This window comes from Neolamprologus multifasciatus, chromosome 15 (assembly GCF_963576455.1).
Source record: "Neolamprologus multifasciatus chromosome 15, fNeoMul1.2, whole genome shotgun sequence".
Classification (NCBI taxonomy): domain Eukaryota; kingdom Metazoa; phylum Chordata; class Actinopteri; order Cichliformes; family Cichlidae; genus Neolamprologus; species Neolamprologus multifasciatus.
This window is the reverse complement of record NC_140453.1, coordinates 10,897,778-10,912,224: the sequence shown is the minus strand read 5'-3', so window position 1 is coordinate 10,912,224 and position 14,447 is coordinate 10,897,778. Positions and strand designations below refer to the sequence as shown.

At 39.2% G+C, this 14,447-nt stretch overlaps 1 long non-coding RNA gene across 1 annotated transcript; it reads right to left on the bottom strand.

Annotated features, from left to right (window-relative positions):
- Positions 1 to 9,345: 9,345 nt before the first annotated feature.
- Positions 9,346 to 13,290, bottom strand: LOC146501642 (uncharacterized). The gene is made up of 2 exons (XR_014869345.1): positions 12,964 to 13,290; positions 9,346 to 11,721 (listed from the first exon to the last, which is right to left on the bottom strand). It is a non-coding gene; the product is annotated as an uncharacterized LOC146501642 (long non-coding RNA).
- Positions 13,291 to 14,447: the final 1,157 nt, after the last annotated feature.

Here is a 14,447-nt window from a genome sequence, read left to right as displayed (position 1 = left end):
AAATAATGACATCAGTCTGTTTTGTATTTGAATTAAAGGCGCAGAAGAAAAAATACAGTGTCAAAACTATTAGCTTCAACATGCTCGTATTAGTATGTTGCTGCGTTGTTTTTTCTGAAGTGGCACCAGTCATAATTTATTTGTCATTGGTGACATTAATTTATAACATGTTATTGGTCTTTCTAAAAATGTGCTTTAAAAGTCGCATATGTAAAATTGTAAGCTGACGAAAATAACCAAGACTAACATTTCTATGTGTATGTGTTTCGTATAAAGACGCACCAACATGTAATACAGTCTAGAGTAAATTGACAGAAAATCGAGATACCTCAAGGTGCATGGAAACTGTAATTACTCGGGAAAGGCTGGACATGCCTGTTGTGTCACATTTGCTGTCTTATCATTGTGGCATTGTATTTCCATAATCTGTTTCCCATTTGCAGCAAGACTCACTGGAAGATTGGGGAAAATATTATTTTGGTCTGTGTTTCAATCAAGTACCAAACAACTTGTGACACCTGCGCTATTTTCACCCTTAAGAGCACACAGTATTCTTTAATTTTTAAATATTTAGTTTAACATTGCACTTTACTTATCTTTTAAAGGAAAATTTGGAGAATCACCAATTGACCTAATCTCTCACATGTCTTTGGACTGTAGAGGAAATCCATATTACCAGGAAGGAACACACGCAGACATGCAAACTCCTCACAGAGAGACCCCAGCCTGCATTTGAACCCAAAAACTTCTTCTTGCTAAGCGGCAACACCGATAACCACCAGACTACTGCGCTGTCCCAAACTTTTGTTTTTATATTTTAACTGAGTTTCTGTAACAAAGCAATTTCCCCCCTGGGATCCATAAAGTATTCTAATTCTGATGACCACACAGAAGAAAGAAAAATAAAATAACAACAACAATGTACTTCTGGGGGCATAGCTGTGATCCAGACCCTGTTTGATTTTTGTTTTTTCTCACAGCCATTGTTTAAATATTTTTAGCTACTCAGTTTCAGATCAGAGTGTCTCTCGTGTTAAGATGTGTTGAACTGTTCAAAGGGTTTTTTTCCTCTTGACTATTAGCAGTTAAACTTCAAACTTCAATAAAAAGCTGCTGAGTCACTCATTAACAAGAAAAACACATGCACAAAATCTTTAACAGTCTGATCTCATGTTTACTATACACAGCGACTGCTGGGTTAAGCATGAGCCACTGTGTATTCATTTAAAAATCTCTTTTTCAAAGACCTCTGGTGCCCGGGGAAACAAATGACACATTATGCTGGTGGGCTGGCCTCTTAAAATAGCTGCAGTTTAGCTTAGCTGTAGCTTAAGACCATTCGCCTGATTCAAAGATCCTTAAATTCCTGTCTCAATGCCTCATTATACAGTAAGCCAGCTGGAAATGCAAGCCAGGTTGTAAGAGAAAAAACAAATGTTATCAGATTTATTTTATTTTTTTTAGAAAAGCACACACACACATAGAGTGAGTGTTTTTGTGGGTTTTATGGGTGTTTCTAACACCTGGAATAGTGTATGTTTTTGGTCACAGGTGTTTTAACCCAAACGAGTTGTTGTGCAACACTTCACTAAGGTTGTGTTCTGAATTCATTAGTGGGGTAATTTTACTACTTCAGCCACAATAAGGTGCAAAACAGAATCATTACATGACCGACACCGAAAACAGGGTTACATCACAGACAAATGTCCTCAATAGCCTGTTTCAGTTTATTCTATTGCTCGTATATAAAGTTTAGTGTCAGCTGACGTAAGCCTCTACTTGCTGTCAGGATCCATCTTCAGTCAGGTTAGTGACCTTTGATAATAGAGATAATCAAAGGGTCAACTGTTCACCTGAGACCATTTCTTGGAAATGCATCAACACATTCTTACTGTATCAACACAGAGGTTATTTACGGGCGAGGTGGCTCTGATGCAAACAGGCACATCCCTTAATTGTCTTTACCCACACACAATTACCAGCCCCCCAAATTAGAAATTCAAAGGATGGAGTGACGTGTGTTCTTTTATACTTTACTGGGACCTCCTGATTGACGTCTGTACATTTTTGTGTTCCCTTTATTTACGGAAAAAAATCATGTTTTACCATTTAAAAAAACAGCATTTTTAAATAGAAACCCATTCGAAAGAGTTCTTTTTATTCTCAGTGGTGTTTTCTCGTTTAGACATTTATGACATAATTTTAATTCAGACAGTGAAATTCTTGTATTTAAGTTGTCAAGGCTGGAGTACAAACTAATGGGAAACATAATGCATCCTTACTGAATTACAATCCTGTATTTAATGAATTTCCCCAAGGCTTTAGAAAGCACCTACGGTGTTTACTAATACTGAGTGTCTAATATCTAATAGACTTTTAATGTTTCAGCAAAAATATCAGTGAATGTTAATCACTGTGGTCACTGACAGGAAACATGACAGCAATAATACTGTTTAACTGACATATTTACAATTCATTATTTGAGAAGTGCTTAAAGGTCAAGTATTATAGTTACTAGAAACTAATTACTCATGTTGTGGTAATAATACCCATTAGTGGACTGACTGCTGCTGTATATAGTCACGTATGGTCATACCTGACCCACTATCTCGTGGGTCAGGTATGATCAGTCATGGCGGAACACAACGGGGATTATCCGACCTGCTTTTAACATCTGACATGGACACACACGTACAGTAGAGCTTAAACAGGAGATTTGGGCCATTGTAGTGCTTAAGCATGCTTAACCTGTTAATTGTGTACCTATGCTTCACTAATACACTAAGACAATTACATGTGGTTTAAAAAGTGATGCAGCGGTGACGTTGCAGCTTCTTGTCATTTTAATGCTGTTTTAATAACCTCTCTGTACTACTGAGAGAATAGAAGTCTTGTAGCAGAGCATTTTGGTGTCATTCAGGTGAAAGCTTTGGTTTTGTTACCTTTGACCACCTTCACTCTATCATTTTGGCTTCAACAAAGAGGAAAAGCTTTAAAAGTGAATTACATGCTCTCTTTCCAGCAGAGGATGACACATAGACAAAGTCAGCAACTATTAAGTGAGTGTAATGCAGAATTTTGCAGTTAAAGAGCTGAACTTTTCTCTCAGGAACTGGCAGAGAATAGAAACATGAAATGAACAACAATGCTGTCATAATGCTTAATCATTAAATAAGCAACACTTAAACTTAGTTGACTTAAATAAATATGCCAGTGTCATCTTTGCAACTTATTTCTGCTACCATCATGTGGTCAAAATTCAACATTCTGGGTTTACTTTAAACAAAGAAAAGGAAAATACTGATAATCTGAAGTTTCCTGATTTTTAATAGCATTTAAGTAACAAACCAAAACTGTTATTGTAGTCATTCATACTCATTGAGAGATTTTCACGATGAATCAGCCAGGAGGAGGGGAGGATGACCGCAGATGGATGTGGTGAAGGAGGACATACAGAGGGTTGATGGGACAGAAGAGGACACAAGGGATAGGGTGCAATGGATGATCCACTGCTGCAAAACCCTAAAAGGGAGCAGCTGAAAGAAGGAGAAAAATATTAAATAGCAAAAAAAGGCTGTGGGTTATGCAATGTTAAAGGGGAAAAAAACCACAACATATCAGAGAAGAAATGTGTGATAGCTTGAAAATTATTTGATGGGGGTGTGCCACAGGGATCCGTCCTTGGACCTCTCCTACTGGAATGTCAAGAATGCAATGTTTCTTTTTTTTAATGTATCACTGTGCACCAGGCTCTAAGACTGAGTTAGTTTCCCACAACAAATAGTGTGGAGTTATAATTGGTAAGTGTCAATTTTATGACTCACAGACAGCAACTGGTTTAAAAAAAAAAGTAAAGTTGGAGTCTGGGTTTTCTGTTTTAAAACTTTGTAATTAAAGCAAATACTTCCTTTAATTTGAGGCAGGTAGGAGATTTTTTGCTACCACTTTTGAATTAGTGCAGGGTTATGCTGCTACGCTATCTCCTGAGCACTGATTCATTCATCACAAATCTTAAAGCATTTAACGGTTACCGCCTATTTTACGCTTGAGTTATGCTAGTCCTTCTTTTAGACTCAGTCTATCAAGGGCTGGGTCTGCAACCCAGAGTTTTGAGTTTATTTTACATTTTACATTCATATATTGGAAATATGTTAAGTTCTTGTGTGGTTATTATCAGCTTGGATTTAGTTGAGTTTTAGTCTACTTTATGTTTCACCTATGTCTCCTTTTTCCTGAGTCTTTTTCTGTTTGTCATGTGTTATCTCCTCTTCTATGTAAGTTCCCCTTGTGTCTCTCTCCTCTGTGTCCCTCTCTGTCTCTCCTCTGCGTCCCTCTCTCGCTCCCTCTTGTATCAAGCTTGCGTGTCCCAGTTCATGTCGCTCCATTTTTTTTCTGTTTTATTTTGAAAGTTCTGGTGTTTCCATGTTCAGTGTGTTTAGTTTTACTTTTCCCTGTGACATCATGATCATTTGTGTCAGCTGTGTCCCCCAGGGGTTTCCACTTCCCTCAGTATCCTTCTGTGCATTTAGGTCTTCTGTCTTCCTCTGTTCTTTGTTGGGTTGTCTGTTGTCTTCGTGGCGAGTCATGTCCGGTCACAGAGTTTTTTGGCTGTTTTTTCTTACTACTGCTCAGGTTCATGCTCATGTTTTTGATTCTTCACGTTCATGTTTTGCATGTTCCTGTTCAGTTCCATGTTCCTGTCTCACGTGTTAGTTTTCATAGTTAGCTTAGCTGCTCCCAGCTTAGTTTCTAGTTTTGATTTGTCCCAGTACACCTTGTCTTGTTTTCTGTTTTTTAACATCAACCTGAAATAAACAGCTTGCTTTTTTATTAAGGATTCAGTTCTGCCTCTCTCTTGTCTGCTTTTAGGTCCACACCATAAACACACCGGCGATCCCCGCTGTGACACAGTCACCTGTATATTCATTTCCACAAAGCAATTTTACATCTGCTCCAATCTTCCTTAATGTCCTACATACGTCAACAAAATTTTTGGGGTCTTAGAGTTATTCCCTCAGTCAATATCCGTAAATCTACTACTTTCAGATACTCCCTTAAAAAGAGAGACACCACAACATGTTTGTAAAGTTGCATCTGCTCCTGAGATCAAACCATAGGTCTTTTGCTTGTAAGGTGTGTAACCCAATACACTATGAAGCACTATTTGTGTCTACAACACATACTGAATTTCACATTTGCTGCTCCATTTACTTACAGACTGCTGCTTATCCTAAAGTTTTAAGTTACCTTAGCTTTGTGGTTGATATTTGGGAATCTTTTTACTTTTCACTCTTTTTCTTGGTTTACTTATTTTGTTTATTTTGCTGTGTGTACATTACTTTGTAACTACTGATGATTGCTTATAGCCTGTCTTGAGCAGTGTGTTGTTGCAAAGAGAACTTTTAAAATCATCTTTCAGATTTTCCCGGTCTGATAAATGCTGGAAAACTAGCTATTTTTAACACCTTATCGTCTTTACACTGTATTTATGCTCACTGTGGTTGCTCAGCAAACAGAAGGGGACGGGCTGAGATTAACTGTGACTCAGCAACTATCTGATGAGATCCACAGGTCATTGCAGCAGAACATGTTAGCCAAGAACAGAGATTAAAGCTTTAATTACTGTATGTCCACAGGCCAACTCACCAAGATGTTCCTAAGAGAATATCTGCTGAGCTGAGCTGTGCTTTTGTCACATAAAGAGTGACTTAAACTCAAATGTTTGCTCTCTGAACACTGCAGGACATTATATATATGTTTGATTTAAACATTAGATAAGAGTAAAACCACCAAACACTCTTAAAAATCAAGCAATATGTGCCTAAAAGTATCAATGGGCGAGAAATTAAAGGAAACCCTGATGGGTGTGTTGCTGCCTGTATTTATGGGGCACTGAATGATCTCATGAAGATGAATATTACATGAATTTATGCCATGGCCTTAACAATCATCAGATCTCAGCCCAGCAGCCCTCTCCATCACCGTCATCAAAATACCAAATGAGGTTGTACATTCACGCATCCAGTAAAGTTTCAGAATTCAAACATAGACCATTCTTACTCAAATGCAGCCATTCCTTCTGTATATTCCAATAAACATTAAAGTCATTATAGTTTTTCTCCCCCTCTTTCCTTACAAAAACCCTGTGTGTTCAAGGACTGTCAATGAAGGGCATGTAAAACACTGAAAGGTGAAGACAGAAAAAAAAGGAAAGGTCAGAAACCAAAACCGTGAGGGTAAGTCAGTAAAACAGCATGATTTAAAGCTGTTTAGCAGGTTTTTGGGATTTTGGACACCATCAGGGCCAGAGCTTGGAAAATGCATGCTTTTTCAATCCTGCATTTGGGATTTTAAACGTAAATATAGATCATGTTTCCACTGGTCTCAGAGGCAATTGCACAAATTGTGCTTTATGTCTGAGGGCATTTCCCCTAAGATAGATGACTTGGCAGTAGCGATGTAGCTCAGCTGTACTGTTATATCTGCCAGAGGATTTTCTACATAAGTGTTATCAAACACTTGTAACTCACTGCTTCAGCACAAAGAGAGGAGACATTTACGTGATCACACCTCGTTAATTTTGAAGTGTAGGCCTAACACCGGTTAGATGTGTCTTTGCATATACAGCTCGCTCTTAGTGTTTGGGAACAATCACGCACCCACAAAGCTGCTGTTTCCTCTTTAAGTCTATAAATAAGCCCAGGAAGGACAAAACATGACAAAAAAACCCACTTTTCTACAGAATTAAAGATCATTGATTGAATTTCTTTCTCTTTTGATTAATGAATCTGGGAACACGTGACTGTATTTGCGTAGGTGTGCAGTGGAAAAGATAATGAGCTGCATTTTAATAATATTCATATTTTATTGTTCTATTTATTCTCTTACTTAGTAAATGTGCAAACGTTCCTTTTAGTATTTTTCTAGGAATTTATTCCTTTTAATAGTTCCATTCATTTACTGTTTAAACAAACAAATGAAACGAATGAATGAAAAAACTCAGAAAGCATTTTATTTTGTTCTTTTTTTTATTTTAAATGCCAAAAATATAACTTAAAAAAAATAAAGCTCTTTTGTTGTTAATGAGGTATTTAAAAGAAGAAAGAACGTGTGAGTACAACATACAAATTCATAGGGTTAAAAAAGGAAAAGTGCTTTCTCACATCAATCTCTTTATGCTTCTGTGTGTACATGGGAATCTGTGAGAAATATGTTCCACAATCCACAGTCACAATATGTTCCAAGAAGCTTCTTGGATGAGAGGTGAAACGTCTTCAAGCAACTTAAAGAAGTCCAGACGCTTTTCTTTGCAAGCTCCTTTGACTACAATGACCTGGATGACTGAGAACCTTCACAGACATATTCCACAGTCTTTATTTCCCTCTTTATTCTTCACAGATGTATGAAACTATTTGCTGAAAAGTTACATTTCAGCCTATAAATCATCTATGAAAATCCAATCATAATTGACAGTTCTAAAGTCAGAATAGAAACAGGAAAGTATGTAATAAAAATATTTGGAAAAGCTACATTTTTGATTCTAGTTATCTTGGTGTATTTGAGGGGAAAAGACAGATTAGATATCTATGAGTAGCAACAGTTAAAGTGTAGGAATCTCTCCATGCTGATGCTGCTGGTGCTGGTGTTTGGTTATGTCTTGTGAAAGCCCTTGCATAACTGCTGGCATTAGTGGGTCTCGTTTTGGCACCACAAATTTGCAAAACCACCTTTTTTTCTTTAATAATGTGTGGAACTGATTCAAGAAGAGGATATAAGCTATAAGAAAGGGACATACAGTATGAGAGGAATGTATGCTTTTCTTGTGGCCTGCTGTTGGTCAGAGGCTCTTTAATTTTTTGTTGTCTACATTGACAGACTGTTTCTTGTTACAAAGCCCACTGGAGGTGCCGCTGTACAATGCACATTATTAAGTCAGGCCATCCTGTTACAATTTCCCTCTTTTCATTAACATGTGCTTGTATTAGGTGATTATAAGGGAGAAATAACTCTGAAAATACCTACAAACACATACAGTCTCACCAACGGTATCAGGCTTATCAGGTTTTGTGGATATGCCCCTGATCCCCTCTCATCCATCGCTCTGGTAGAAAAGACATTCAGCTCTTTGTTGTTGGCTTTAAGGGACGTAACAAGAGCCTGCTGAGGTGACGGCTCTGAAACACAAAGGACCTCTGTGTGTGTATGTGTGAGTGTGTGTGAGTGTGTTTTTGTGAACTTGAATGAGGCAGACTAAGAAAATGTCTCTCTGTCCCGATTCCAGATGTTCTTCTCTTCTTCTTCTTTTGACTGCTTCCTTTAGGGGTCATCTCAGTGGTTCATTTGCTGCATTCTCACCTGATCATGTATGTGACACCAACCCTCTGCTTGTCCTTCACTGCATTCATGCATCCGCTCTTTGGTCTTCTGTGGTCTTTTCCTCATTTCTGGCAGCTTCATCTTCAACATCCTTTGTCCATTATATCCACTAATCCTCCTGTGCACATGTCTAAACTGTCTCCACCTTGCCTCTCTAATGTTTGCTCATTAGTAAGATTTCCTGATGTTCCACCCCGAGGAAACAGGTTTTTCTTAAAACCCAGAAGAATAGGCGTGTTTAGCTGTGCCCACTGTGGCCACCACACTGGTGTGACTGTTGCCAACAAGTGGTTAAACCCCATTTTAATCACTGCAAGTATCACAAGTTCTCAGTATATTTCCACTCATTTTCCCTGTAAGTAGCACAATTGCAACCATGACTGGCTCCTACCGACATAGAGCAGGGCTTGTTCCCAAAGCAGCTCACACGTACATCTATAAGTGGGTCAGCCTTCACCACGACTTGTTAGCAGTTCAATGGAAATGTGACTTTCTGAAGTGTTTGTCAATTTTGGCTGATTTGAAACAGCATGAATCTCCAGCTGTTAGAGAACAATATGTTATTTCCCTGCAGAAAGTAACTAACCAAAAAAGCAGAAAGCAAAACAAATATCTGTTTAAATCACAAGATATGATTTAAGCACATGCTCGGGGGATTTTCTCTACTTTGTGAACTGAAGTGATTGACAAACCAGGTGAGACTGCAGTGGAAATTTATGAAATACCAGTATTCCTTCAAATATTTGTTTTGCTGATAATGTTCCCTCAGCTTGTGTAAATGATGGGTCATTTCCTTTCCTCGCATATTGTCCGGGTTGTGCACTTGTTGCCTCCTGAGAAAATGGCTAAAAACAAGTATGCTGACATCTAGTGAGCACATAAAGCATTACCTTCTTTTCATTTACATAGCAGAAAGTTGTTTTTCTTCAGATCAGGACTCTGAAATTTGCAGGATACACAAAAAAGACCTTGTGTTGAGTTCTACTGATTTATTAGCACACACGAATACACTGAACAGTACAAAATAATGCATTTTCAGAGGTGCTTAGTTGTGTATTTAGAATGCTTCAGGTAAACCTTAATGATCCATGACACCACAGCTCAGTTTTACTACTTATAAATTAAAAAATATAATAATAATAACACAGAAGCACTCTAGTGGCATGCAAATAATCTCCTCTGGCCTTTTGTGACATCAAAAGGACCTAGTTAAATAAATAAAGGATATGATGATGGGCTTAAACATACACAGTTCTCATTACAAACTCAGATAATCAGCGGTATTTGAGACATTTTATGCCATTAGTCCACAAACACTAACAAGAAAGCTAAACGAGTAAAGCTTCGGCAATAATAAAGCATAACAACAGCACATTATTTAAAATCACCCTACGGAGATTTGAATCTTTGCCATGCGGTTAACAGACATAAATAAGCACACTTCTTGAACTGCAAAGCTCATCTATATCTGTATTTCAGAAGCCTCTCACCTTTACGTATAAGCTTATCTAAAAAAAGACAGAAGATCTTTGAGGGATTGCTGCATAACTGCACCACCTCTGTGACCTGTTCACGCGCTAAACTACTTTAGCCAGGTGATTATGACACAGTCATCTTCACAATTACAGTTTAACTGCTCAGTTTTATTCCCTGTAGGCGATACATTCATATGCTGTCAAAGTGTTTTTTCCATTGAAATTTACTGTGCGCAGAAGATACCCGCCCCCACTCCCAGAAAAGGAGTCTACCTATGTTAAGAGACCGTAGTGGTCATTCATCTACATTCACTTTGATTTACAGTGGGGTGCAAATGGGAGAGATCCGGGTGGATTCACATGTCTGTCCAGGTGGTACCCAGGGTGGCTGTCCTGGTTCCTATGCCTGATACCAACACAGCAGTGCTGTGTGTCAATCCAACCAGACGTCCCCCAGTCCAGCTCACATCACTGGCTGGTAGCACGCCACGTCATTGGCTACTAATCTCATTCAGCATGCAATATGTGCATGATTATATACAAAATATGTACACACAACAAAAAAGTGCAAAACAGCATTGCTCGCATCTCAAAGGCTTCACATTTCTTATGTTTCTGTTAAAGCATTTTTCTTTGTCCTCTTCTGAGCAGCCGACTGTGAGCAGGCAGATTTTCTTCACTTCTCTGGCATTTCGATAGAGCGGAAAGAGATATCAGAAACCCACGCTGTCAACTCTCGACAAGAATTGAGAGTGAAAGCAGACTTCAGTTACCCTGATTTAAATATGCTTCTAATTTGATCTCATTGTTACACAAAAAATCCATGAAGCACAAACAGGCCAAGACATCACAACGCTGACTTTCCTCCTCCAGAAAGAAGAGGGAGCTGGGGTCTCTGTGTTACATCACAGAGTTTGCCAAAATGTCACAGATAAAGCAAGGAATGATTAAAAGATTGAGGATTTTGGAAGAGATTTCTTTAGGCTTGGCTAAGCTGTATTTAGTGTCTTTGAAGACCGCTGATGCATTTTGCTAAGTGCTTTAGCCTGTGAATCTGGTTTCAAAGGCCAGCTCTGACTGAATACTCCCACAGTAAGGCACCAAACATGGGCTGGGACTGTGGCTCAAGTGCAGCATCAACAACGTCAACATCAACATCAAACGTCAACATCAACATCAAAAGCTGCCTCTGTGTTACTGCATATAGGTTGGGGAAAAAAAGCACGGTACTTGAAGTAAGAGGGATTTTTTAAAATATATGTTTTTCTGCTTTTTAACTGCACTGTCTGAGCCTTAAGGCAACAATCTTGTCAACTCAAATACCACAACATTATAACAAATTAAATATTGAACTTTAACCACATGAAGGGAATAATTAGTAGGGATGCACATAAGAAAAAATACAGAACAGAAACATACAATGTGGTAACATCACTTCAATCGGTAGTTTGAGTTTTTGGGAAATAGCCTTATTTATTATTTATCCCATCATTTTCACTTGTTTCTGCTTATTGTGAATTTTGAGCCAGCAGCAGAGCCTGGAAACAAAATTCATCAACATCCCTAAACCTCACAAAACTGGAGAGTGTATAAATCACTGTGAGGTTTAGAGGTGTTAGACCGTTTCTTAACTACAAAAACAAATTTGCTGGAGTCCACATTTAATAAGCGTATTTCCCAAAAGAAAAAAGAAAAGTCTGTGTGTTCTCCATCCATTTCATCTAAAGAGGTGATTTGAGGGCTTGTAGTGCAGTGTGAGTTGGCGTGAGCTGTAGCCGGACATGCCGATACCCACGAGACCCAGCAGGAAAGCCATGCATGGCGTAGCAGGGCCCTCCCGGCTCTGCACCACAGTCTGGGCTGCCTGGGTCTGAAAGAGAGAGCAGGGGTCACCACCACCACTCAGCAGCTGCGACAACCTCCACCACCGGGCACCACCATCATCGCCAGGGACGGTGATCCTCCTGGCTCTGGCTGCGGTTGAATCAGTGAACAGATGGCCCTGGTCGCGCACCTGCTTCAGCCCAGCAATCGTCTTACCATAAGGGAACAGCCGAGCTAGAATCTCCACTTTTGTGAATATTAAGTATTTGTTCAAGCACCCCATACAGCTGACACCGGTGTTTCAGTCCTCTGTAGGGGGTTTTGGAGGGGTCTCAGAATTTAGTGCCAATCCAACACATGCCCTGAAGTCAGACACAGATTCAGTTACTTTCTGAGCTCAACACTGGTGTGCCAGGCACTATCCAGTGAAAACTAGGAGTGTCCAAATGTGTTTATTTTATTTTATAAATGGAGAGATCAAGCGTTATATTATGAACAGTTTTTTATTTAAATCTATTTTTAGATGTCTGAAAAATTGACTTACACAGCGCTAAAAACATGAATATTCTTCTTATTTAGGAGATAAAGCTATAAATAGTTAGCAAAGGAGTACAGCCTTTTGTTATATTGCTCATAAAAAATGAAGTTCTGTTTACACAAATCACAATCCTGTTTTATTGGAGTACGAGTTAAGCTCCTGAACATAAACTGGGATGAACTGAGACACAGTAATAATCATTTTTAAAACAGACACAAACCATACTGGAGGTTTCTAAAACCAATACAGTCCCATATACCCTCCAGGGCTGCGTGCCATGCTTCTAGAGATCTAATTAGAGGGCATTAACCTGACCCCAGGAAGCGAAGGAATCTCTGACTCAAATCCATTTAAGACAGGCTGCTCTAATCCTCTATCCTCAATCCGACCATGACACACACTAAACCTGGCACTTTGAGCACAGCGATGACTTAGTGGAATCATTTTCAAAAAGGATTTGTGGTGGTGGCCAGTGCAATGCAATAACAGAAACCTCATTCTTACCTATGTTATGGAAAATTCTTTGCTCAAATGGCTGCAAAAAGAAATATTACTGAGGTGAAATTTGTCGTGGTTTCGTTTAAAATCTACAGCCTTTTGTTTTTCTTTTACTGAAGCAGTTAAATTTGTAGGGCCTCGGCTCCAGAGCTCAACAGTTGTTTGTTGTTGGAGACACTGCCTCCACTGCCACTGGAGATGTCCCCTGATGTCTACCCAAAGAAGAAAATTACCTCAAAGCATCTTACGTACCTGGAGGTATCTAATATATCCAGGGGTCAGCCGAGGGATGCGAAAAAACATTGTTGTTGTTGTTCTCGCTGATGCTTCACAGGTGAGACTACAAAACCCCTCTGCGAGTTTCCCTCAGGACGTTCAGCCAGGCAACTGTTTCACTGGTTATCCCTCTGCTTCTTAGTGTTATGTGACTCTTTGCCCTCGGTTCTCTTCCCCAGCCTGAGTGTGGAAGCAACAGCAACTCTCCCCCGTGTCCAAAAACACACACGCAAACACACCTCACCCACTCACTCAGACACACACCTGCACAGTGATGATCTCCCCTGAAGGAGTCCAGCCTCTGTAGGTAGTATATAAACCCTTGACCTGATTGCGTAAGCTGGTCACATGGTTTTGGACGGTGCTTGTGTCTTCATGCGGTTGTGCATTTGTGTCACTGATGGATTAGCAGAGCTATTGGAGGTGCAGTGAATTATTATTATACTTGTGAGCGGTGTGCCAAGTCCAGCGGCCACCGAAACGTTCAATCAACCGATGACAAAGCAGCATGGGATGTCTGCAGTCTAGATCTGCTGCCCATTGAAAGCATTTTGTTTATCAATGGAAATCTGCTCTGTCAAGGATGCGGAAACATTTTGCACACAGAAACATCAGTTTCTGAATGAGAACATATTATTCAAAATATTTCTAAATAACAATATATTATATCACCCTTTGGTAGAATACAGTGCTTAACAAATTTATAAGACGACCAGCCATAAAAATAAGACAGCAAATCATTTTTAAGTCTCTCTAAAAGCCTCCTTAAACTATGTTTAAATTTTGTCAAAAAACAAATTGAATTCATGTTTTTATTCCCCAAAATTTGAGCTGGGACACTGGACACTTTGGCAACTAAAACTAAAGTTTCTGTTTAGGTAAGTAACTATAAATAGGCATGTAAAGAATAATAATGTGCGCTACTGTTTTATTTGTCTTCACTCTTCCAAACTAACCATACTTGTTCAGTCTTTTCCTAATTGAACTTTAACATTTAACATGCAAACTGAGGCCTGTAGAGTTTGAGATGTAGCTCTTGGGGTTTTTTCAGGTTCTCTGAGCATTGCATGGTCTAACCTTGGGGTGAATTTGGTGGGACACGTGCCTGAATGGTCCAGACCAGCAACCAACTGCCAAACATCTGCTTTTATAGAGGTGTTGACACTTGCTGATGATCAATTAATCAAGTGCATTTAATTAGCAATGCCTGGCTGCTACTTTCCAGCTGATGGGGTGAGGCAGAATCAATAGATTTGTGTTCTAGCAATAAACATGCCTTACTATGGAAAAAGCCATCTTCACTGTTCAGTAGGAGTCAGGCCTGCTATGTAATAATGGTGACAGTGTTATTGTCCTGCAGTTCAAAAATTGGAAAATAAAAACTGTAAGGAAGCAGGACTGTTTTGGTGTCACGAAAGTGAGGATTTGACAGTTGCTTCCAAGAAGGATTTCACAGACTC